The sequence below is a fragment of the Cervus elaphus genome, chromosome 5 (genome assembly GCF_910594005.1).
Source record: "Cervus elaphus chromosome 5, mCerEla1.1, whole genome shotgun sequence".
In the NCBI taxonomy this organism is placed as follows: domain Eukaryota; kingdom Metazoa; phylum Chordata; class Mammalia; order Artiodactyla; family Cervidae; genus Cervus; species Cervus elaphus.
The window spans coordinates 131,056,249-131,082,396 of record NC_057819.1 but is presented as its reverse complement, the minus strand read 5'-3'; the positions used below and the strand labels follow the sequence as shown (position 1 = coordinate 131,082,396).

Below are 26,148 nucleotides of genomic sequence, written 5' to 3'. Positions count from 1 at the left end.
TTAAAAAATAAAAAAGAGTGTTAACAACTTTAAAAACTGCACAAATAAAAGCTTTAAAACATCATTTTCCAGACTTATAGCGTTCAAAATTCTTTAAATGATAGGATGTAATGAAAATAAGGATACATAAATATGCACGCATGCCTACATGTATGTCTTTGCATGTAGCACCGACAGACACATGTGCTTACACACGTGATTATGCCTATGTTTCACTGCATGTTTACTTCCCCTGGTCTTCTCTTTTGTGGCTTTGTGTGGCCTGAGAATCTAAAGAGCATTTATAGCAACATTTCTATTTGAGTATACATCTCAATTCAAAGACAACCAACTTTTCAACATTTCAAGCGAAATTCACCTGCCCAGAGAAGATGGCGCAGAAGAAGAGAACTGCGATCGAGGCAGAAGAGCAGCTTTCCTGACTCAGGGGCTCACAGGCTGACCTCTGAGGCAGGGTGAGTGGAAGCGTAACCAGATTTCCCCAGATGAAGTGAGTCTGTGACAAATATAAGAATGAAGCAATATTGCTTCTTGGTTATTCTACTTATGAGCTCCCAGGGTGGCTCAGTGGTACAGAATTTACTTGCCAGTGCAGGAGACAAAGGTTTGACCCCTGGGTCAGGAAGATCCCCCGGAGAAGGCAATGGCAACCCACTGCAGTGTTCTTGCCTGGAAAATCCCATGGACAGAGGAGCCTGGCGCGCTACAGTCCATGGGGGCACAGAGAGTTGGACACAACTTAGAGACTGAATCTGAGCATGATTCTGCTTATATTGCTTATTTAAAGCAAGTTTTTTGATATCTGAGTCTCTTGAATTCATGATGATCATATTCAGTTGGCAACAGAGAAAAATACTTCTTAAAGAAGCACATGTTGGGGAGGGAATGGAATGGGCTTCAAATGGGGGAACTTTCCACTGAATCTGGAGCCTGCAGAAATGCCTTTCCAGGTGTGGATGGCACTTCTGCATGAGTCTCTCCCAGCGGTTCTGCCTTTGTCTGTAATTAAAGGGCCAGAAGCTAGTTTTATATATAACTCAAGGCAATTGTAAAATATAAGTATATTTCCCCTCTGTTTAAATAAATGAAATAATTTGTCCCATAATCACATTGGTCTCTGTGAGCTCTTGAAGTTTTATGAAGGTGTAACTCATGAGTCACACTGTTACTTTGGTTATTAAAGCTTGAGTCTCGTAGTACATTTTAAAAAATATGAATCCTAACTTTGTGTAACTTTAAAGAATGGAAAGGCCTGAAGACGCATCACTATGGGAACAGTGAGATCCTGGCAGCTCCCTGTTGATCTGAGCGTGATCTGTGCAACATCAATCATGAGTCAGTTGTAGCGTCAAGAGGCCACCAGACAGGGTGGCCCAGAGCGCTCACTCTAAAGGTGGACTGTCTGGGCAGAAATCCCAGCATGGTCACCTGTTAGCTGGTTATGATGCCTTGGGAAAGATGCCTAGAATGTCTAACTTGTTTCCTCTGCTGGAAGAAAAGGAACATTACAGCATCTTCTTAGGGATCCTGGTAGAATAAATGAGTTAATGATTGTAAACCCCTTGTGTGTGCACACGCGTGTCTGTGTGTGTGTGCATGTGTGTGTATGTGCATGTGTGTGTGTGTGTGTGTGTGTGTGCGCGCGCTCAGTCAAGACCTACTATGTGCAACCCCACAGACTGTAGCCCACCAGGCTCCCCTGTCCATGGGATTTTCCAAGCAAGAATACTGGAGTGGGTTGTCATTTCTTTGTCCAAGGGATCTTCCCAACTCAGGGATCGAACCTGTGTCTCTTGTGTCTCCTGCATTGGTAGGCGGATTCTCTACCACTAGCGCCACCTGGGAGTCCCTGTTAACCCCTTACCTCTCCCTGTTGAAGTAAGCACTCGATAAATATCAGAGATTGTTGTCACCACAGTTAAGGGGCTCTGAGCTAAGGGAGAATTTACTCCCTAGGGAACATCTGGCAATGCAAGGCGACATACTTGACCGTTAGGCCTGGAGATGTGGCGACTCCTGGCCTCTAGTGCATGGATGCCAGAGATGCTTCTGAATATCCCACAATGCACATCAGCCCCCATCACAGTCACCAACAAGGAATTACACAGCACAACAGCGCCTGGTTGAGAAACCATGCCATAGCATAAACTGTATGTTGTACATCAAGCATATCTCCCAGAAAGAAGTCAAAATAAATGTGTAAAAACTGGAACCACCCAACTCTTAACCCCCTTCACCCTGTTCTCTATACGGTAGGAGGCATAGCTTGCCTCTCTTTGTACAGTCTAGAGAGCAGCGCATATATGACAAGTGAGCAGCTCAGAATTTTCACAGACTAACCTCACCCATGTAACTAACCTCACCCATGTAACTAACACCTGGATCAAAAGTTAGTTTATTAATAAGACCCCAGTTATGATCTTCACTAAATATACTGACTTTTCTTGACCTGAAAGATCACAGCAGATTTTTTTGTGTTGTTTATACTTTATAAACATGGAATTGCAATTCTAAAACATAAAAATGGAATTATACAGTAAGTATTTTTCTGACTGGATTTGTTTTTCTCAAACATCATCATTTTGAGATTTACCCACATTCTTGCAAATAGTCATCATTTGCTCAGTCTCACTGCTGTGTAATATTTCATTGGACAAATGCACCTCACATGGTAAGTTTACCCATTTCACCCTTCAAAAGCATTTTATAGCTTTCAACTTGGGACTATCACAAATGGTTTGGCTATGTACATCCTAGGACACATATTTCTGTGCATAAACACACGAATTTTTGTTGGATAAAGGGCCACCCACTGCAGTTTTTCTCACCTGGGAAATCCCGCGGACAGAGGAGCCTGGCGGGCTAGAGCACATGGGTTGCAATGAATCAGACACAACTGGGCACACCCACATATGTGACATAATCTTTGAAACTAGCAGGACACCCAGCCGTGATTTCCCATCACAGCACAAATCAAATCCAAGGTCCTTTCAGCAGACGCATTTCCCAAGTTGCCTGATTTTTCGCCAACTTGCGCCTGTGCATTTATATTTGACTTCACTTCCTAAAGGGCTCCACTTTGGACAGTGAAGATGTTTTTCATCCTAACAGCCTCTTCCCCAACCTTCTGCACTTATGTTCCTGACTCTACCTGAAAACTGCCCTGCACCCGCTCTCCCTCAGACACACGGTTCTCCTCTCCTTTCACAAGCATGCTACCCGTTCTTTATGACTCATCACCTGTTGTGTATATCCATTTCTCAATTCTGGGAACAGCTGAAATCTTTTTGTCTTCCAGGTCTGAGTCCAGCTCACCACTGGACTCGAGAACTCATTATGACATTCTATGAAGCAGCGGTGATAAACTCCAATTAATCCCATTTATTCTGTAGGACCCACTGACAAAGGTCAGGGATGGAACAGGAGTGGTTATAAAAGCATACCTCACCCCCAGGTTCTCCTTTACTTAAAAGTAAGACTATTCTTGTTGTTCAGTTGCCAAGTCGGGTCCGACTCTTCGCAACCCCATGGACTGTAGCACATCAGGCCTCCCTGTCCTTCACTGTCTCCCCGAGTTTGCTCAAACTCATGTCCGATGAGTTGGTGATGCCATCTAAGCATCTCATCCTCTGCCGCCCCCTTCTCTTCCTGCCCTCAGTCTTTCCCAGCATCAGGGTCTTTTCCAGTGAGTCGTCTCTTCCAATCAGGTGGCCAAACGGTTGGAGTAACATTGCTCTCGCCAAAAGGCAGGCAGGGACTTGAATTTCATGTCATCATAATTATCACAATGAGGGGAATTTGCATGTAGCAGAGGGTGCAAATGCAGAATCCACAGCATAAGAGACGCTCTCTTTCAGAAAGAGCCTTGAATTTATCTCCATTTTAATGTCTCTCCACATTTTAAAATATTAGTTGAAAAGGGGGATTTGAGAGGACGGAGCAGCCAAAGTAAACACTCAACACACTGTTCTACTAGAATTTTATTATCCTCAAGTTCGCAGGCGCCTGAGCTGTTGCTCTGCTGCCCGGGGACTGGTGAATCAGTGGTTGTGTCTGAAAAGGAGACAAATAGGATGGAAAAAATATCCATTTCTCTGTCTGTGTGTGTATTTTAAAAGGCAGTACAGTTGCATCATGCACTTATGATAACAAAGTGGTTAAAAAAAAAAAAAAAGCCTGGTTGAAATATTGAATTAACTTCATTTTTTTTATGCCACCATGACACATTTTTTTTTTCTTTTTTGTACACCAGACATTTATATTTTCATATTGTCATGGAGACTGAATGTAATTCAAATGATTCTGTGCACTGTTATGGAATAATTTGTCTTCTGTGAAGTCATTTTTTTTTTCAGTGATACACTCTGTGGATAGAACAGATTAAAGAAGCAGCTAGAGAGGGTATATTTATGCAATGTGACAAGTACATACACAAAGCAGGATGATGTCGTAATGTAAGTAATTTAGAGGTTCTGGCACGTAGATGGGTGGTAAGCCATGACTGCAGTTGGCTCCATGGAGTGCAGCTGCCTGAGCCTGGGGAACTGTCTTATTTATGTTTGCTCGATGTTTTTTGTTTTGTTTTTTGTTTTTTTTAAGGAATATTGGGGCTGAGATAGGATTTGTTCTAATGGAGGCTTCCCAGGTGGCTCCATGGTAAAGAATCCGCTTGCCAATGCAGGAGACACTAGGGATGTGAGTTCGAGGCCTGGGTCAAGAAGATCCCCTGGAGAAGGAAATGACAACCCACTCCAATATTCCTGCTTGGGAAATTCCATGGACAGAGGAGCCTGGCGGGCTACAGTCCATGTGGTCGCAAAAGAGTCAGACACGGACATGACTTAGCGACTAAGCATGCATGGCTACTGATTGCTAATCTTCTGGCTGTGTAAGAAATGAACACATGCAAGCAAGTTCTTAATTTCCCCATGAGTAAATGTGGATTTTCTTATACAATGTGGATTTTCTTCTCTAAAGATGAAAAGGATGAAGCTGGTGAGGTGAGTGGTACCTCTCTCCATGGCCCCATGAAAGGTCTGTCTACACTGTCAGAAGCCCCCTCCCATGTTTTGACCTCCCAGTTGACATGGGGGACAAGCAAGACATTCCAGTTGCTGGCAGAAGTGACAGATCGCACAACCCTAGGACAGCCGTCTAGGGGACACACTCCAATAGAAATGGGGATGAAAGCAGCAGAATGCCTTGGTTTTCCTGAAACTGTTTCTTTTAGAAAGTAGTTTGTGTGTGTGTGTGTGTGTGTGTGTTGTTTTTAATTTTGGCATAATTTGAGATTCATACAAGAGCTGAAAATATAACACAGAGGTATCCTGCCCAGTTTTCTGTATAGTCATCATCTTACGTTACTGTGAAATTTGTCAAAACGAAGAAACAAACGCTGGTATGTTACTATTAATTAAACTCAGACTTGACTTGGATTTCACCAGTTTTTCCATTTGTGGGCTCTTTCTGTCCTGAGATCTGATCCAGGATACCTCATTACATGCATTAACTCTGAAATGGGGGTAGGGCATGGGGTAGGGTGCAAAGCCCACTGAACATGACAACTGGAATTAGGAAACTTCTCTGAGGAGCTGGATGACCTTAAGATATTCAACCCTTGCAGACTCCCTACAAGCTCCTTCTCTGCAAAATGAGGACCAAGCATGCAGTGTTTCGGGCAGGGAAGGACGCTGATGGGACATGGCCTGTCCTGGCACAGCTGTTTTCCTTGGCCTGAAAGAGTCTGACCCACAAAGGCAACTCTGAAGAAAAGGCACTGCATACGCCTTCCTGACTGGCCCCCACCTGCATCTGTCAAACTTGAATGGACTCTGACATTCAGCAAAGAATGAAAGAGAAAACTATCAATCTATCAAGCTTTAGAAAAAAGGATGCTGATGCAGAGAAAAGCAAAGGCAGTTAATTATTCACAGGACTTCCCTGGTGGCTCAGTGGTAAAGAACCTGCCTGCCAATGCAGGAGATGCGGATTCGATCACTGGGTTTGGGAAGATCCGCTGGAGGATGAAATGGCAACCCACTCCAGTATTCTTGCCTGGAGAATCCCATGGACAGAGGAGCCTGGCGGTCTAGAATCCATAGGGTCGCAAAGAGTTGGACACGACTTAGCCACTAACCAACAACAATCATTCACAAATCTTCAGCCCTGAAGGCATCTGCCTTTGAGTTGAGATTCTCAAATGACCTAGAGGCAGAGAGAAAGGGAGGGGACTGTGCCTGGAGGAAAGCCTGGCACATCAAACCTTTCAGCTACTTGTCTCTCCGGGCACCCTTCCCCTCCACCCACCTCCCTGCCCCCTGCCTTTCCCCGGCTACCCACAGGCCCTGTTCCTGCCTTTTACAGGGTCCCTTCTCTCAGCAGGACACCAATCCGGCGAGCTTGCAAAGGCCAAACAAAACTGAGACTCACAAATATGTAAGTGTTTTCCTTAGCTCGTGGCATAAATCAAAAAAAAAAAAAAAAAGAAAGGAAAAAAAAATTCTGTTAGCACAGGGCTCAGGAGTGTTTATTTTTTTGCCAGCTGCAACATGCTACCCTCACAGGGGATCACCTAAAACCAGTTATGGTTTGGGTTGGAGGGGGACGTCAAACTTAAGCTGCGGGCTTGGCCTCTCTCAATGAATTACGACCTTGTCAAGAACCTATTTTTTTAAAATCAATGCAGGTTTTCTATCAAATCAAATACCTGCACACTAAATTATATTTTTGGTGCCAGGCTGGCTCTCCAATTTTTTTTTTTTTTCCCCTTTGCTAGTTTTTTCCAGCCTCCTCTCCCAACCCTCCCCCCTCCCCCTACCATGATACAGACAGTTTTTGTCCATAAGAAGAACCTGAAAAGTAAGCCCTACATTGGGGGAGGGGGTGCAATTTGTTATCTTATATACTGTAATCTATCTCAGTGGCTTCAATGACAGAAGTGCTCCTGTAAACTAAGAGTCAAAGCTGGGGTGGGGGGTGGGGGTTGTCCCTTTGAGTCACCCATCCAGTAGCTTTTGGAAGAAAAATGCTTTTTTCTTTTCCCTTTTAAATTTTTTTGTTGGTGGTGGACATGAGACGGGGGTTGGGTAGGCTCCTAATACAGGTGTTGGAATGAAGAGTTAAATATTTACATTATCTTTTCAATACGTTCTTGAGACATCCCTTCCCACCTGATGTGACTTGATAGATACAAGATGATTTTAGAGCATCAAAGACTTCTTCTTGTTTCAGTTCTCCTTCCCTACCTTCCTTCCTCTATCTCCTTCTTCTCTTTCTTCTTTCTGATCTTCAACTAAACTCTGATCTTCCGAAAGAGTCAGACCTCTCATTTTAGAAGCGGGTGTGTCTCCCAACTAGTAGTTTAGTGGAGATAATATTCTGGGCAGGCACTCCTCCTCATGGGGCCAGCAGAGACCTGAAGTTCTTCCTGATGAATTGTGGCAGGGGTCATTTTTCAGTACCGGGGATCTCCACGTATCGATATCCACTTAGGGCAAAGCCTTGGAGGCAGAGCGATCCACGCGGGCACCACAGGCGGCCCCCCCCTTTCACGGCCCGGAAGTCTTTATTTGGTGGTTTTTCAATTAAATGCCACATATACTTCAGGGCATATGTAAAGAATCCTCAAATGAATTGCAAATTGTTTTCGGTAGCAACTGGGATGGCGAAAACGCAGACAAGGAAATCCCAGCCAGCTGTGTTTGAGTCTTCGGAACTCAAATCAAATATTTTCTGATTGAACTCTGGACATTTGCGATGGGCTGTTAGGCCGCCGACACTGTCTTCACCGCACCTGTGAATGGCTGGTTTGGCAGAAATCTCCCATCCACCCCTCCCCACCCCCACCCCCTGCCAGTTTTCAGCTGTAAGCCGCTGTTCTCAGCATAGCCTTTGCTGACGGAGGCATGCTTAAAAGTTTCCAGGTCAGGCAGTCTTGGTTATGAGTTGTTTTCCTCACTGGAGAATTGCATGGTAGGAAGACACACCAAGAATCATCTTGGATGAGGAAAAGAGAGGATGATAACCATTCATAAACCAAAGTCAAAAAGCTAAGACACAGAGACATGTCAAGTAGAAGCCGCAGCATGCTGGGGCCTATTGGGAGCGGCAGACCGATGCAAGTGGATAAATATTTCAGTAAACTCTTATCCTGCTCAAGTTCCTCAGCTAGTGGTCACAGGATGTGAATAACAATAGAAAAAACACAGTTCCTAATCGGAGAAAGCTCACCGTCTACAAGGAGAGGGAGGAACTTAAACCACCAATGATAACACACAGTAAACAGAAGCAAATGCTAACAGTGGACAGGTTACTTTAGAAATTTAGCATCCATTCACTTTGTCCCAAGGTAGTTTGTTTGTTTGTTTAGAAAATCATCCTCATCACCCCGGGAATCCTCAGTCCATCCTACTCAGAGGGAACTGAAATTGAAAGTCTCTCAGTCGTGTCCAACTCTTTGCGACCCTATGTTCTATACAGTCCATGGAATTCTCCAGGCCAGAATACTGGAGTGGGTAGCCTTTCCCTTCTCCAGGGGATCTTCCCAACCCAGGGTTTCGAACTCAGGTTTCCTGCATTGCGGGCAGATTCTTTACCAGCTGAGCCACTAGGGAAGCCCAAGAATACTGGAGTGGGGAGCCTATCCCTTCTCCAGCGGATCTTCCTGACCCAGGAATCAAACCGGGGGATCTCTTTACCAACTGAGCTATCAGGGAAGCCCCGGAAGGAACTGATCTTGATCGCAATTTCAAGGATGGGCCCTGACTGATCTAAACTAGTGAATGGATTCCATCCTCCTGGTTTCAGTGACTGGATCAGAGATGAGGTTAACGCCTGCTTCTCAGGAATGAGAACAGAGTATATGCATGTGGACTAGAGCGCAGGTCCAAGAGGAAGAGGTCTGGGGTTTGCTTCACTCAAAGTCAGAGGCCAATAATCCAAGAAACTAAAAAGACTAAATAATGTCTGTGAAGCTCTTAGCTCAGATCTAGGCAGTCAGTAAAGAGATGAATGAATATTAGCCGGGAATACAGATATAATTTTCTCACCGTTAGCAGGACTGGGAAATCTCCAAGGGGGAGGTTACATGGGGGAGGACAAAGTGAAAAAATTAAAAGTAACTCTTTGGGGTTTTGGGGGTTGTTGTTTTCAGTGTTGTTTTTGTTTTTATTAGGTTAATTGAATCATGTTCTACCCAGGCATCTTATGGTAGATAAAGCACAAGTGAACATTCATCCCAAAAGTCCAGCAAAGTCTTTAGCTAATAAAAGCAGGCATTGTAACCAGAAGTCTCCTTTCATTAGTGGTGACACTGGACCCTGAATTCCTCATTTTATGGTTTTTGCCTGGAGTCATCCTCATACCGGGGTTCTAAGCATGAAACTGCCAAGAAGCACTCCTTGGACTAAGTCATTTTCATAATCTTGTCCACTCTTTGGATTTCTAAGTCTGGTGCTCCTAGGAAGGAACAGTATCTCTTCAGAAACTAACTATGGGAGAAGACTGGCTTGATCTGGTTTGATGAGATCAAATCAGTCCATCCTAAAGGAAATCAACCCTGAATATTCACTGGAAGGACTGATGCTGAAGCTGAAGCTCCAATACTCTGGCCACCTGATGCAAAGAACTGACTCCTTGGAAAAGGCCCTGATGCTGGGAAAGATTGAGGGCAGGAGGAGAAGGGGATGACAGAGGATGAAATGGTTCGATGGCATCATTGACTCCATGGACATGATTTTGAGTAAGCTCTGGGAGGCAGTGAAGGACAGGGAAGCCTGGCGTGTTGCAGTCCATGGGGTCGGAAAGAGTCAGACACGACTGAGCAACTGAAGACTGAGCGCTGAAGAGCGACAAACGGGAGAAGGCAGTGTCCTGGTTAAATCCTTATCCCCTGGGATTTCAAGTGCTTGTAAATTACGGGACACAAGTAGATGCAACTGCTTACCTTAATTGAAGGAGTAACTCAATTCTGCTCATAATCGTCCACATTCCATTTCCACTTGGCAGTCGGTGCTTTTGAACTACCGTGAATATAAGCATCACCCGGTCATATGTTATTTCCATTCTGAGACTTCTATCGAAAAGGAAAAAAAAAGTATTGCTGACTCTGGCTGCTTGGCACCAAAGAGCAAGGCGGTGAAGATAAACTTAATTGTATTATAATCATTATTAAATAAAGATTCAGGAAAACAGCATGGGTATATTTGTGACAGAAATTATAAGAAATTTATGTAAATAACCATGTAGATTTTATACAGCCCTTAGGCTCCAACAAGTATTCCAAGTCCCCAGAGCCCCTTTGGAAACATGGTTTGCTTGTTTATTTTTCCCTTTTGTGAGGATTTACCAATCTTGTTGCTGTTTAGTTTCTAAGTCATGCCCGACTCTCCATGACCCCGCAGACAGCAGCACACCAGGCTCCTCTGTCCTCCACTATCTCCTGGAGTTTGCTCTAATTCATGTCCATTGAGTTGGAGATGCTATCTAACCACCTCATCTTCAGTCCTGGGGTTCCCATTAAACTGAGCCTGAATTGAAAAAAAAAAAGTTTTCAAGATGAGAAGCTGGTTTTAATAATCAAAACATTTGTTTACAACAGGATGCTCTTTCCTTTCACAAACTTAGCTTTTAAATTTCAAGGTTATAGTCCTGTCTTTATTGTAGTGTCTAATCAATGCACCTTTTCCTACTGTCTCTGGGAGCTAAAGTGTTTTATTTCCTGTTCACGAAGCAGTATGTCAGCATGAAAAGCACAAAGGTCTGAAGTCAAGGGTTTGAGTTCAAGTCCCTCTGGTCTTATCTGTTTTCAGTGTGAAGCAACTTGCTTTACTTCTCTGACCCTCAATCTCTCTCTGTAAAATGTGAATTATTGATATCCAGTATGCCTGCCTCAAAAAGTTGTGATAGATACCAGATGAACAAATGCACAGGAAGATGAATCGCAGTTTAGAGTAAGTGCCTGGCACTTGGTTTAAAGGTAGAACCACAGGAAATCAAGACCAAAAAACAGGTTAGAGGGGGAAACCGGTTAAATAGTATAATTCAGTAAGTGCTTGGCTGGAGGAAAGGAGAGATTTTAGGAAAGCACAAAAATAGGACATCAAGTGCTTCCCTAGCAGTTCAGGGATAAAGAAATCCACCTGCCAACGAAGGAGATACAGGAGATGTGAGTTTGATCCCTGGGTCGGGAAGATCCCCTGGAGAAGGAAATGGCAACCCACTCCAGTATTCTTGCCCGAGAAAGTCCATGGACACAGGAGCCTGATGGGCTACAGTCCACGGGGTGGCAGAGTGAGACACAACTGAGAAACTCAGCTCACACACACACACACACACACACACACACACACACACACACACACAGGACATCAAAAGCCCAACGGGACATAAGGGTAACAGAGAAGGGCCACATGGACCTGGAGTCGGAAGCTTCCTCCGCCACCTCGTCACCTCTTTAGAAACGAGATGCCGGGTAATCAGTAATGGGTGACTTCACTGCCTGATTTTTCTACCATAAAACCCAACTTGCTTCCTTAATCACCACCAGACAGACTGCCTACCCTGGCGAAATCTCCCCCGCCTCACCCACCTACCAGTTAGGCACTCAGCACCCAGTTCTGGGCCATGCAGAAGGTGTCTCTTAAGTGCAGGGAAGTTGCCAAGGTACAATTTGAAGTCCAAGTCAAAGAGGCCATGTTTTTTCTCTCTTTTGTAAAAGTACACTTGTGTCCTTGATTCTCTTGCTGTTTTATATTAGAGTGTGGATTCTTAGCACCCAGAAGCTATTTGACTTAAAGACATCTGTGACTTTAGGTTACTTTCCACATTCAGACTCTGAAGTTGCTGACTGTTACATACACTCCACTTGGACTGGCCTCCAAGATGGGAGGTGACTCTGGAGATAACAGATTCCTATGAAAATGGGGCAGCAGGCAACACGCTCATCTGTACAAATGCAGCTGTTGAGACATTTCATATTTAAAATTTATTTAAAAGTACTATAAATTATCTGGTTGCCTATTATATAGTGGGATTTATTTGCCATAAGCGCCAATACTTTGGCCACCTGATGTGAGGGAGCCAACTCATTGGAAAAGACCCTGACGCTGGGAAAGACTGAGAAGAAGGAGGCAGCAGAAGATGAGATGGTTGGATGGCATCACCGACTCAATGGAATGAGTTTGAGCAAACTCCTGGAGGTGGTGAAGGACGGGGAAGCCTGGCGAACTGCAGTCCACGGGGTCACAAAGAGTCGGACACAACTGAGCCACTGAATCGTCAGATCATTGCTATTCCTCCACTCCATCTGCTGTGAGCTGCTTTTATAAAATACACAAAGGGAAAAAGAAGAAAAAAAAAATCTTCTCCCCACCCAAGTTGTGAGGGTCACTGGTTTACTTTACCTGTTACTAATATCAACTTTATAGCAATTTTTGCCTGGTTTGAAAAAAAAAAAAAAAGTGGCTTGTATGGATCTATTCAATGTATTATTTATAGTGTTGTGGCCAAATCACTATTAGATAAAAATGCAAAAACTTCCTATAAAAATGCCTTATTTTAAATAAAAATGACTCATTTCTTCCCAATTTAGACCAGCTCTTTTCTGCCTGTGTAACTACGAAAGTTTGAAAATATCTTTAACACTAATCAATAGAACAGTCTCTGATATGCCTCTTAGTGGGATGTTTCACATCCACTCTTGCAATTGCAGAGTGACTTTTTTTCCCTGTCTGGCTAATTAATTAATACAACACTAATCCTCTGCACATCTGGTCCTAAATGTTTGCTCATGTGGGCTCCCTAGTGAGGAAGCATGGCCCAACAGCAATGTGGACTGTGCTTGATTTCGCTTTAAAATCTTCACTCTCTGGGATTAAAACCTTGAGATAAAACATCTGGATTTCAATGGCATCCCTAGGGACCGAGAGTTATAGTTCTATAGAATACATATTGCACATAATATAGGCTTGTTATTTCTACATTAGCACTGCTCCAGCCAGCGCCCGCCGTTAGCTTGTCAGTCTCCTCACACATCATTAATAAACAGGTAATTTCATAACTGATTTCCACCTAGTGTCATGTTGAAAACCACCTGGGTTTTCGTTTTCACTCGCATGAAAGGGACAGGCTGGAGGGAGGCACTTATTATGAAACTGGGACTAATTTCATTGAATAATGGATCAAATCGGCGAAAACAAATGCATTTGCAGGAGGATGAAAGAAATTTCCAGGCCAAAGGACAGGCCTGGATCCCCTCCTCAAAACGAATCTGCTCCCTGCCCTCCTCGCGCCAAATGTACACGTTAGGAATTATTCCAAAACCATGACCACTCCCTCGGGGAAGTTTCCAAAAAAACACCACGGAAGCAACTCTTTGGGGGGAAATCTATACTGTTAAAATTGTGACATGTGAAATTAGGTCTATGACATGCTTATGTATTCACTGAATTTTAAATTGATGCTGCATGTTTTACGCCAGTAAAGATTAAAAACACACTCACCAAGGTAGGCCATGGTCCGAGTTGGCCTCCATATCTGCCTAAACGTGTAGGGATGGATAATAACATGGTGAAAGGTAATTGGAACCGATCACTGCAGTCTAATCCACACCTTGGCCTATGCTGGGCACTGTTGTTTGGGTTTGGTTTTGGAATTTTGAGATCTTCATCCTTCTCAGCATCATTTCTACTGCACTGGGAAGCAGCCGGGAATCACTGTGGCCTGCCTTCACCTCAGAAAGAGGTCTATCTAGCGGTTTCTGTGGTACCCTTCAGGCTTGTGATAGGTTTCTACAGGAATTTCTAACTTTCTTCATGAACCAGGGCTAATAATTTAACATCACGATCTCTGACTTCTGCCCATGTGGCATTTCAGTCACAACATGGAACCACAAGAATGTATTATTAAGGAATTTACTAAGTTCAGCCCAGTTGTATTCAGCAGACAGATGGGAATTTTAAAAAAAGCTGTATGCCCTCTATTTCTCTCTGACCTTCTCTTCCATTTTCAACCCCATAATGATCTGCTTTCCTTCTTCCCATCGACTATTTTAAAGGACAGATTACAAAATCTACACTTAGTGGTTCAGGAAGAATCCCGAGTACGAACTGGGAGATGAAGAAATCTTACGCCAGAATTTCCTTAGTATTGTGTTTTCACAATCACATTTGCAAGAAATGATTCAGTTTATATATAAACACTGAATCTCACTGGTCATTCAATATGATATAATGTATGTAGTGAAAAATTTCAACAGTTATTATTTCTAGTCTAAAGTAGAAAACAACAACAACAACAACAAAAAGAGAAACAATAATTATCTAGAGCCAGTAACTTCCTACATGCTGTCACAGAAGTTATGGAGGAGTCAGGATTAGAAGCTGAATGCTTCCAACATTCAGGAAAAGCAATATTACACCAACACATAGAACTATCCCTCTGAGCTAATAGTCTGATCTATTCCTCCTCTGTATCAACTCCCATTTGTAATCTATTAAAATGCTTTCTTGAACCACACGGTTCCACACAGTTCTTTGTAGGTGTTCTTTATAAGTCAAAACAACATAAGCTGTTAAATGATAAACTAGTGAAAGCAGTCAAGATTCCAGACGCTTGCAAGAGTCACTCAGGTATACACCGAGTGTCGTTGATTTTGCACCCTGTATCAGGACACAACTCTCAATCTAGACATGTTTTTAGTTGCCGTAACTGGGTGGGGGCGTGGGTGAAGATGCTGCTAATGTCTAGAGGTGGGGACCAGAGATGTTGTAAACATCTTAAGTGCACAAGACAGCTCCCCACATCCCCACAACAAAATCATCTAGCTCCAAATATCAGCAGTGCCAAAAAAGAGAAACCCTGGTACAGACTGTTTGCTAGAAACACTGATAAAGCTACCAGCTTATGAGAGCCTAACAACCAGAAAGGTTTCTATGGGGCGTGTATATTTCATGCAAGCCCCATGTTGTTCCATTCCTAAAGCAAAATGTTACGCTCTTCAAACTCTCCAGGGAAGCTAGAAGCATAAAGCTTTGGGTGAAATGTAAATTTCTTAAAATATTTATCCATCCATAAGTGGCTACATTTTTGACATTATTATAGGGTTTCTCAGTGTTCCATTTTATTAAAAAATATTTATTTGGTTTCTAAGATTACTGCTTTTTTGACCACAGAAAATTCAATTACTGAAAACTGCAGCTATCAAATTGGTTGAAAATAAATAGCCTTTTATCCAAAGCTGGCAAAGGCTGGTTTGCTTTTAATATGTAGCCATTTAAAAAAAAAATAAAAATAAGAAAACATTTCCATTGCAAGCTGATGGACTGCAGAGTCAGAAGCCAAATAGCCTTTTGCATCATCAGGTTTTATTTAAAATAGGATGAGAGAGGAGCAGTGGTGGTTTTTTTTTTTTAAAAAAAGAAAAAGTCATCAGAGGAGCAATTTACCATTATTTTTCCTCTTTTGTTTTACAAGACAGAAGAAACGTGAGCCTTTTTGCCAGTGGAAATCACTTTCTCCTGCTTTCTCTCTGTCTCGGTTTGAAATGTTTAGTAATATACAGGAAATGTGGTAAGTGAGAGCTAAAAACGTGGGCTTCCAATATCAAGCCTAATTATGTGTCAGGCAACCGGCATGGCAGCTACACTGCCGGGGAACCGCAAAGGAGCCTGCACTGAGGCCTAGAGCTTTCTCTCATTTGCTTCTCATTTGCATTTTAATCTCCTACACATTTTTATTTTCCTTTCTAAAGAAGAACACTTGTCCACATTGCCCCAGTGAAAACCAGTCAACCCACAAGAAGAAGAAACTGAAAAGTGAATCAAAGCGCAGGGGTGACCCCCCACCCCCACCCCAGTGGGTCCTATAAAACGATGCTTCCATCTTGGAATTTTGGCTCTCTTGCCACTGAACACGAATCCAGGCTTTGTCTCAACTGAGTGGGATTGTTCTGCACGTGCTTGGAGCTCTTATATTGCTTGCTGTTGTTGCTCAGACACTTCAGTTGTGTCCAACTCTGTGGGACCCCACGGACTGTAGCCCACCAAGCTCCTCTGTCCATGGGATTCTCCAGGCAAGAATACTGGAGTGGGTTGCTATTCCCTTCTCCAGGGGAATCTTCTCCACCCAGGATTGGAACCTGTGTCTCCTGCATAGGCAGGCGGGTTTTTTACCAGTGAGCCACCCCCTGGAAAGCAGATAAGTTAGATATCACTGGGAAGTTGATGCTACTGGGAAAATCGATACGCTTATGTCAGTGATTCAGGGCATCCCTTGTCCCCTTCAGAACAATTTTTGGAGGCTGTCTGAGGTTGCCTGTTAGAAGCAGCTGTTGACAGATGCGGGTGAGGAGACCTAGGCTTGTCTGCTGTTCTGCTATCATCAGCTGGGTGTTCTTCAACAAGTGATCGCTTCTCACTGGGTCACAGCTCCTTTATCTGCAAAGTGAGGTGGTTGGAAGAAAGTGCCTGAGGCCATTTCTACTTCTACAACCCTTTGTCTGGAGAGGCTTGGATTGGGTCCACCCAGCGCAGTATGAGGTCTGGGCTAAAGACAGGGCGCCAGTGGAAGGGGGACCACTGGTTCAAACGTGAGGGTCTGGCTCTGTGCGAAAGTTACTTCCCGTGGGGGCAATAATGTGAGAATCTCCCTCGCCCATCGATTTTCACGAGAAGTGATGGGGAATGCTAATCAGACTGGGAGACTGAGCTGCCTTTGTGCGTGAGAGTCCCGCACGGTGTGAGCTTAAATGGGATCAGGGCCACAGTCCGCTTCACAAGCTCTCTCTCTCCCGCTCTCTCTGTCTCTCTGTCTCTGTCTGTGTCTCTCCCTCCATCTCTTTCTGGTTTCTCTCGCTTTCTCTCCTTGTCAACCTTGGTTTCCATCTCTCTCTGCTTCTCCTTGTCTCTGCCTCTCTCTCTGTCTGTCTCTCTCTCTGTCTGCCTTTCTCTCCCTCTCTCTCTCACACACACTCACACCCCGTCGTGAAATGCCTCTTCTCTGAAAGTGGGAGGGGATTGGCAAAGAAGCTTTAACCACGCTAGATGTATGGTGTCCGAGACGAAGCGCACGGCGCCCAGAAAAGACAGAATGACGACTGTGCAGTGGTCAGCAGCGGGGCTGAGCAGGGAAGGGCTGACTTCATGAGGAAGGAGCTCCCGAAAGGAGGAAAAAGAAAACATAACCACTCCCTCTCTGTTTTCTCGTCTCCCTTGGTTAGGAGAGAACCACAGGCTCCTAGCTTTTACTGTCTGGTTTTGTGGTCTTATTGAGGGCTAATGTGACGACAGACAATAATGGTTCTAGGGCCTCCCATTTTGAAAATTCTTTACTGTTTTCCTTAATCCTACTTACTCTGTTATAGTTGTGGATATGTTATAGTCCAGCAGGATAAAAGGGACTCCTTCTCAAAGCTGGTCCACCTGTCTGAACCTCTTCCAGGGTGTTATAGACTGTAGCTGGGAAGGCCACAGTGGGAAGGCATTTCATAAGTTATAAAGATGGCCAGGGAACGCAGCACTGTCTGGGAATTCAGCATCAGTGGAGAGAATGATGCTTTTATGCCTTTTTTTTTTTTTTTAAATAAATTCTGAGTTCAAAGCACATCTTCACCAAGGCTGGGTGATTCCACCATCAGGGGCTCATCTATTCTAGCCCATTGGTCTGAGATCAGGGGATGATATTGTCCCATCAAAGGGCAAAGGGCATCAAAGGATGGAATTTGAAACACTTTTAAAGAGCACAGGGTCACTGGATCTTTGTTAACAGCTTCTGTTAGCAGAACTGCCAGCGTGCACCCTGCCCTTCTGCAGGGGCAGCGGGAGCCGATGATGGACAGCTTGTGATGACAGGGACCCGACAGGGGGATCGCCCATCAGGGCAGGACTTCTGAAGGGATGAAAGGAGGCGGGAAGGGGGTGATGCTCTGTCTTTAATATCCTTTCCTTGTTGCTGGTTAGTTACGCAGTCACGTCCAACTCTTTGCAACACCATGGACTGTAGCCCACCAGGCTCCTCTGTCCCTGGGACTTCCCAGCCTATGATACTGGAGTGGGTGATCATTTCCTTTTCCCAGGGATCTTCCCAACCTGGGGATTGAGCCCGCATCTCCTGCATTGCAGGTCAGTCCTTTACCCCTGAGCCACCTCATGCTCCAAGCTAATGAGTAGATGGAACTCCGACCTGCCGATGAGTATTATAATGCTGTAGCCACCAAATTTCAAAGTTAATGTGTGACTGAAACTTTTGCCATGATTTGATGTACGAAGCAAAACTCTAAAGCAATAGGAAAGTGGGGAGGAAGGTTAAGTGCTTGTCAAAGTAGTTAATGGAAGAAGAGACTTCCAACCTGTCTTTACTCTCTAGAAAGCAAAATTGCTAAAGTAATTGTCAAAAACCTCAGATTGGTGGACGGGATTAACTGATGAATGGATGAAGAGTGCTTTTAAGTCAGAGTGTGCTAAGTCACTTTGGTCGTGTCTGACTCTTTGTGACCCCATGGAGTGTAGCCCGCCAGGTTCCTCTGTCTGTGGAATTTTCCAGGCAAAAATACTGGAGTGGGTTGGCATTTCCTTTTTCAATGATTCTGAGGACTCCCATTTTGAAAATTCGTCACTGTTTTCCTTAATCCTGCTTACTATGTTACAGTAGTGGGTGTGGGACAAAAGGGACTCCTTCTCGAAGCTGGTCCACCTGTCTGAACCTCTCCCAGAGCCTTATAGACCGTAGCTGGGGTAGACACAGGCAAAGCACAGAGAATGTTGAGGTCAGTAAAACACTCTGTGATATTATAACAATGGATGTCTGTTACTACACATTTGTCCAAACCCAGGGAGGGTAGAAGAACAAGAGTGAACTCTAGGTAAATATGGGCTTTGATTGTGATGTGTCAATGAAGGTTCATCAGATATAACACATGGACCACTGTGGCGAGGATGTGGATGACGGGGGAGGCTGCTCACACGTGAAGCTGAAGGATACATGGGAAAACTCTATACCTGCCTCTCGGTTTTGTTTCGAGCCAGAAACCGCTCTAAAAACTGAAAGTTTAAAAAAGCAGATTATCTGACTATACCACCTACACAAAACCCAGATATTTAGAAAGAGGCTCTTGGGATCCAAAATTACTATGGACAGTGACTGCAGCCATGAAATTAAAAGACACTTGCTCCTTGAAAGGAAAGCTATGACAAACCTGGGCAGCATATTAAAAAGCAGAGACATCACTTTGCCAACAAAGGTCTGTATAGCCAAAGCTATGGTTTTTCCAATAGTCATGTACAGTTCTGAGAGGTGGACCATCAATAAGGCAGAGCGCCAAACAATTGATGCTTCAGAATCATGGTGCTGGAGAAGACTCCTGAAAGTCCCTTGAACAGCAAGTCAATCCTAAAGGAAATCAACCCTGAATACTCATCGGAAGGACTGATGCTGAAGCAGAAGCTCCAATACTTCAGCCACCTGATGCAAAGTGCAGACTCATTGGAAAAGCCTCTATGTTGGGAAAGATTGAAAGTGAAGGAGAAGGGACAGCAGAGGGTGAGATCATTTGATAGCATCACTGACTCAATGGACGCGAGTTTGAGCAAACTCCGGAAGCCATTGGAGGGCAGAGGAACCTGGTGTGCTGTGGTCCATGGAGTCGCAAAGAGTCAGACATGACTTAGCAACTGAACAACAACAAAAAAATACCCCCTTGTGAAACTGTGTGCACACCTTGGGTGTACTCTGGAAAACTGAAGTGCAGACTTCAGGCTGAAGAGGGGAAAACATGTGGATGGTATCACATTCATCTAGATCCAGAGAAAAAAGTACTGAATTCTTCATTGTGCTTTTGCCTAAGTGAACGCAGCCTTTTCATCAACAAGGGAAACAAAATATATTTCCATTTTAAGAAGGACTATACTAGCTTCTGGCAATTAATTACACTTAAGAACATGTAACTCAGTTTGACAAATTCATTGGTCATCTGCTATGCACCAAGCATAAAGTCTGTGGGTACCAGAATTCAAAGATAAATGAGACTTGTCCTCAAAGAAAGTTTCCTCTTATACAAACGCCAACTGTATTGTTCTAATTATTCTCCTGCCTCTTTTCACAAATCGTTACTGAATGGGAAAATTAAACAATGACGCAGGAGACATATTTAACTTTTCTTTTTGGAAGTTAAAGATGCAGGGTTACAGAGGGGAAAATATGAAGCCATATTTTCATCTGTTTTATTGCCATTAAAAATGTTTTTGCATCTTTGTTGAAAAAAGGTTTAAACACCATATACCTGAGACTAGGGAAAACCATATGGGCACGGTCAGCTGTTGAGTACATGCGGCCAGCAGCGGAGAGTGTCAAAGACAGACAAATATATCGCTTGAACATACATGGCAGGGAAAAAGGTTGAAAACTCCCACTCTAATCTACTGTCGAGATGATTTCCAAGTTCATCTGGTGGCTGGTTAACGAAATCCAACCGCTGCACGTTTGAGACATAATTAGGAGGAAGTCGGAAGAAAGGCTGTAATTTATGCCTGTGCCTAGCTCATGCTGGCTTCCAAGAGACCTGACCCTTCCCCCAGCCTCTTGTTTGACCAAGCCAGCTCCACTCACTCCCCCGTCAGCCTGGAAGCTACGAGTTCCACTGGAAGCATGGTTTATGGATAATGTATCTATAATGGACCCTCCACTCAAAACCAATAGAGCAGTAGCATGGCCATCAGCAATCAGTCCATAAAATCTGCAGTTACTTTCTCTCTCTCTTTTTTTTTTCTTACAGGGGGCAGGAAGCTAATGGATTTGAAATTGCAGAAGGAGACCACAGACCTTTTTAATAAATGAAAATAAAATTGAGTCTCGGGTGTATGTTGATCTGTAGAACTGGGAGTCCCCCTGTCCTCCTGCTGGTCCCCTCAGGGCTGATTCCTAGCCTAAACCACCCAACATTTATAGCTGATAAGTGTCTACTGAAGGGTAATAAAATACGGTGTGTGTAGTTGTAGAGAATGTAACTTATCACTTTCATCAAAAGCCCCCTGAAAATGTGTTTATCTAAAAGGCTTGTATGTTTGTGTATATTTCAAATATCTCTGCCGTTGGACTGAACTCTTTGGGCATTTAAAAGCCATTCCTTGAAAAGGCCTCTTTGGAAATTGTTTAGCTGTGGGTTCATGGTTACATTTCCCTGGATTGGAGACATCCTCCAGGTTACAGAACTCATACAAATGTATACAAATGAGACATTGACTACGGCCCAATTTTATTTTCTCACTAAATCACGGTCAAGATTTAAAGCCCAATTCATAAAGGAGGGGGAAAAAAAAAAAAAACATATGCGGGTGTGAGGTGATTTTTAACTCTGGCACAACTGATCCTGGGACCTCTCCAAGTAGGCAGCTGCCTGGTAGGTAAAAAAAAAAAAAAAAAAAAAAAGCCTGAGATGTTGAGAAAACGTTTAGGATGCTCCATGTAGCTGTGGGATGTGAGCACGTGTCACTGTTCAAAGCCAGCTGTGCTCCAGGCCGTTGACAGCTGGGGTCCGGACGAGCTTCTCTGAGAGTGACTGGAGATCACTCGGGAAACAGACATAAGACAGACTTTTTTTTCCCCAGTCAATCACTGTCTCAGTTATAAATGCCCCCATGACACAGTGAGGTTTTAAGGAAGGTGCTCACTGCGTACAGTGATGAAACAGTTGTTAAGGGAGTTGGAAAGTAATATATCTTTTCTGTATGTACTGCCTGCCTGGAGGATGTGTGGGTTCAGGTATTCTTGTCGTTGCTGCTCACTTGCTAAGTCACGACCAGCTCTGTGACCCCACGGACTGTGCCCGCCAGGCTCCTCGGTCCGTGGGACTTTCGGGCGAGAATACTGCAGTGGGTGCCATTTCCTTCTCCAGGGGATCTTCCCAGCGGTCGAACCCGCCTCTCTCGTGTCTGCTATATGGGCAGGTGGATTCTTTACCTCTGGGCCACCAGGGATGCCCACTTACAGAACAATGCAGGCAAAATGTTGCAGTATGTGAGTCTATTCATGCTTCCGAAGAGAAGCAGTCTCATCTGTCTCCAGATGCCGGACATCGGAGTGGCGGGCCACACACAGAGCATCTGCTATTTGCCCATGACAGCCTCGCGAATGGACTTAGGTGCGGTCCCGGGGCAAAGCCCCGACGGTGAGTGTTCTCCCAGACAGACAATCACGGGGCTCGCGGCGCAGCCGTGCTCATCCTGATCCGACTTGTTAGTCACCGTTTAGTCTTCATTTTCTGTCTTGAGAGAGTTTGGAAACTTCATTCCTCCAGCTAACACGGTGGCTGCTTCTTCTGGGCTGAACCAACCGGGGACTCCGGGACGTAGGTCTCGGGGCAGTACCTGAGGCTTCCAGTCTAAAAGGCTTTTCTTTTTCACCCAGTTTGAGGCAAGATCTTGACGAATGAGTTGCGGCCTCTCTAATTTGGTGCCATTACATTCATGAAGAGCCTCCTCTGGACAGGGTGAAGCAATTGCTGCTTCCGTCCTCAGATGTCTGTCTCACAGTGTATGAAAGAGCGCGCTGTTTGTAATGAGCACTCAATAAATAACTGCTTATCTTCGCTGATAAGTCAGCCCCCTCTCAAACTCCATAAGCTAAGGCAAGATGGCTATTTGAGATGTTAAGTTTTAGTTTTCAAGGTCAGTAATCTATAATATTCGAATTAGACAGCTGTTTATTGCTTTACTTTTTCCACATAGATCTTAAAATTAAGACACACAAAATTAACATTTTGGCATGTACTTTAGAGTCTTTTAAAAAAGAGAAGCAGCACTAAGCAGATGTAGAGAAAGGACTTGTGGACACAGAAGGTGAAGAAAAGGGTAGGATGGATTTTGAGGGAGGCTCAAGAGGGAGGGGATAAAAACACTTATCCCCCAATTTAAACATTTATATATCAGAAGTAGCACTAAAATATAACTTATATAAGTTTTTAAATATGAAATAATATTAACAATAATAATCTCTAATAATATTCACTTAAAGATCTTGCCAGGTTCACAGGTCTCAGTGGTGGAACTGCATTTGAAGTCCATGCAGTCTTCAGACTTTGACACATGTGCTCTTAACTACTCTGTTACATTTTAAACTAAATCCCAAATTGGGCCATTCTCATCTGGGAGCTTCAGACAGAGGGTGCAGAGCTCTAGGACCAGATAAACTAGAGACCAAAGCAAGCCAGGAATGAATTTGAGAAGCTGATTCCTATGTGGTGCTTTTCCTCTTTGGAAAGGAGAGGCTGCAGGCTAGGATTCAGCTTCTGCAATAGGCAACAACATCGGCAGAGGGCCACTTGTACCTGCCTTGTAACTCCAACCAGGGTCCCTAGGGTGGGTGAGCAAAACGAAGTACCTGGGGAAGACAAATGCAATGGGGGCAGTGATCTCTGCATTTCCATCTGAAAATCTAGTGTTTGGAACCTACAAAAATGGCAGTAACAAATTCCTTATACGGTAATACAGCAGAGTGGAATATAACTAAAGACTTCTGTCTTTACCTCATTAAAAATGGTCCTATGAGAAATCCATTCCACTTTAAAATCCTTCACACCTGTAGTTCGTGTGTGTGTGTCTGTGTGTATGCATGCACACATGGGTATTCCAAGATTCTGTTTGAAATTTTTGTTTCAATATACATATAAATTTATATATGTATGTGTGTGTGTATTTAGTTGCTAAGTCATGTTTGACTCTTTGTGACCCCATGGACTGCAGCACCCCAGGCTTCCCTGTCCTTCACTATCTCCTGGAGTCTGCTCAAATTCATATTCACTGAGTTGGTGATGCCATCCAACCATCTCATCCTCTGTTGCCCCCTTCTCCTTTTACCTTCAATCCTCCCCAGCATCAGGATCTTTCCCAACGAGTAGGCTCTTTTCATTGGCAGCCAAAGTACTGGAGCTTCAGCTTTGGTGTCAATCCTTCCATTGAAAATTCAGGGTTGATTTCCGTTAGGATGGATTAGTTTGATCTCCTTACATATGCATAAATTTCAATACTTGATTAATTACTACTATATGAAATCAATATATTAAATGGGACCTTGGAAGTAGCTAAAGTAACTAGCATCATTTAGTGTAAACAGTTAAATTATATATTTTTTTTCATTTTTGAGTAGGGGTTGTAAAGCTATAGTGATGGAGGTTTAGTCACTAAGTTGTCTCCGACTCTTAGGACCCCATTGGGGTCCTATAGCCCATCAGGCTCCTCTGTCCATAGAATTCTCCAGGCAAGAGTACTGGAGTGGATTGCCATTTCCTTCTTCAGGGAACCCTCCCCACACAAGGATCCAACCTGAGTCTCCTGCATTGTGGGCAGTGATTTCTTGCATTTCAGGCAGATTTGTTTACCGACTGAGCCACCCGGGAAAGCAATGGGGACATAACCAAATGGGCATCAAACCAGCTGTGACCTCAAAACGTTTCCTGGAAATTCAAAATAGCTTCCATCCAAATCTATGTATCAGACTCTCTCTGTGTGGAGCAATTTCCTAATTCACTGAATTTCAAGACATGACACATAAAATGACAAGTGGGTTCATCAACATGTTCAGAAAATGAATCTTTCTCAGAAGGCCAACTAGCAAAACTTGGTTTAAGGAACTTTTGCAACAGAATGATGCTAATAATTTTTAATAGTTTAGAAAATCCTGAGGAAAGCATATGCATTCCTTATTTGACTTTTGACGTCTCTCCTTTCCTTACTCCTGTTCAAAGTCCTTCCTTTGCTACTTCACACCGTCCTTCACTTTCTGTCAGCTTCATGCTGAACTCTGGTGCCCTAGAAAATGCCTGCCTGGGCCAAGGGCATTTCAAAGAAGAACAGGGCCCCATTTTTATTCTACAGACATTATTACAACTTATTTTTATAGAGTCAAGCCAAGCCAAATGGAACTCATTTCAATAGCTGACAAATTACCAAAATAGCCCATATTATAAATTGTGTCTCCTGTAATATATTGAGCTTCTTCCGAAAGAGGAAATCAGAGATGGATTCCATTTTAGCCAGTTAGGATATATCCAAATACTTTTAATTTTAGACCCAGGCTGTTAAACAAATTAAAAAGTCTGAAGACCTCTGCAGATTTTGGACACACATATCAACAGGGGTGGAGCAGACAGGAAATGTCAGTCGTTTTGTGTTCTGGGTAAAGCACCTTGCCTGGAGGCAGGGAGGTGGAGAAACCACCAGTATTTCTCTCATTTAGGGATTCCCTCCACCCTGTAGGGGACTCAGGGTTTCAAGTCTGACTTTCTCGACAGGCAGAGGGAGGAACAGTGGAAGTGAGTTCAAAAGAGCTGTCAAGGAGTCTGGTCTCGGGTGAACCCAAGTGCTCTGCCATTAGCCACAGAAGGAGCCAACGGCAGTGATTTCTCCGCCACACGCGCTGTCAAGGGGCTGCAGCCCGGCTCGTTTTCCTAATGCTTGACTCCTGTCCTCTCACACACACACTTCAGAGAGGATTGCTTTTCATATGTACTTTTAGTTACGTTTTTTTAATGCTCACTTCCTGGAAATCAACTGTTAATGGAATTCCTGACTCTGGTTACCTTATTGATTCACGGAGCTTTGACCGGCCAAATGGACAGCTTTCCCCGAGAAAATGATCCTGTCTGCGCTGATCACTTCCTGAACACATTGATTTTCTTGCCAATCTCTAGCATGACTTCAGAAGTCTCTCTTTTTGGCTCCCGAGAGTTTTATTTCATGATTTGCATCTTTTCTCTCTCCTTCACAGTCAAGCCAGCTTGATCCATCAATTTTGATTCCAACAGGTGCTTTAAAGACATCTTGAGTGAAGATGTGAAGTGTGTGTGTGTGTATCTTATCTGTGAAATAAGTGAATGTTATCCTTCTATGGCAATTCCATCAGAAACTTGGTCATAATAGATGAATTTCCTTGTGGCAGTTAATTTTTACTCAGCACCAATTTGTTTAGATCAAAGATGAAATGACCAATCATCCAATTAAATGCTTTCTGATTTATTTTAAAGCTGGGAATTTCTTTTCCAAAATGGAGGTTTTTTAATATATGGGTATTTTTCAGAAGCTACAGAAAGATACTCAAGTGGAAACTGAACCAAATGAGTTCTCTTCGCTTTCCTCCACGTGCTCCTAGGACACTGTTCCCTCA

The 26,148-nt window shown here is 43.7% G+C and overlaps 1 long non-coding RNA gene across 1 annotated transcript in view; it reads right to left on the bottom strand.

Moving 5' to 3' along the window:
* Positions 1-415: 415 nt before the first annotated feature.
* Positions 416-26,148, bottom strand: part of LOC122695595 — a 102,803-nt gene continuing 77,070 nt past the window's right edge. The window contains exons 2-4 of the long non-coding RNA XR_006341431.1: positions 10,346-10,526; positions 9,944-10,072; positions 416-496 (exon numbers count right to left, since the gene is read on the bottom strand). This is a non-coding gene — a long non-coding RNA (uncharacterized LOC122695595). The remainder of the gene's footprint in view (positions 497-9,943; positions 10,073-10,345; positions 10,527-26,148) is intronic.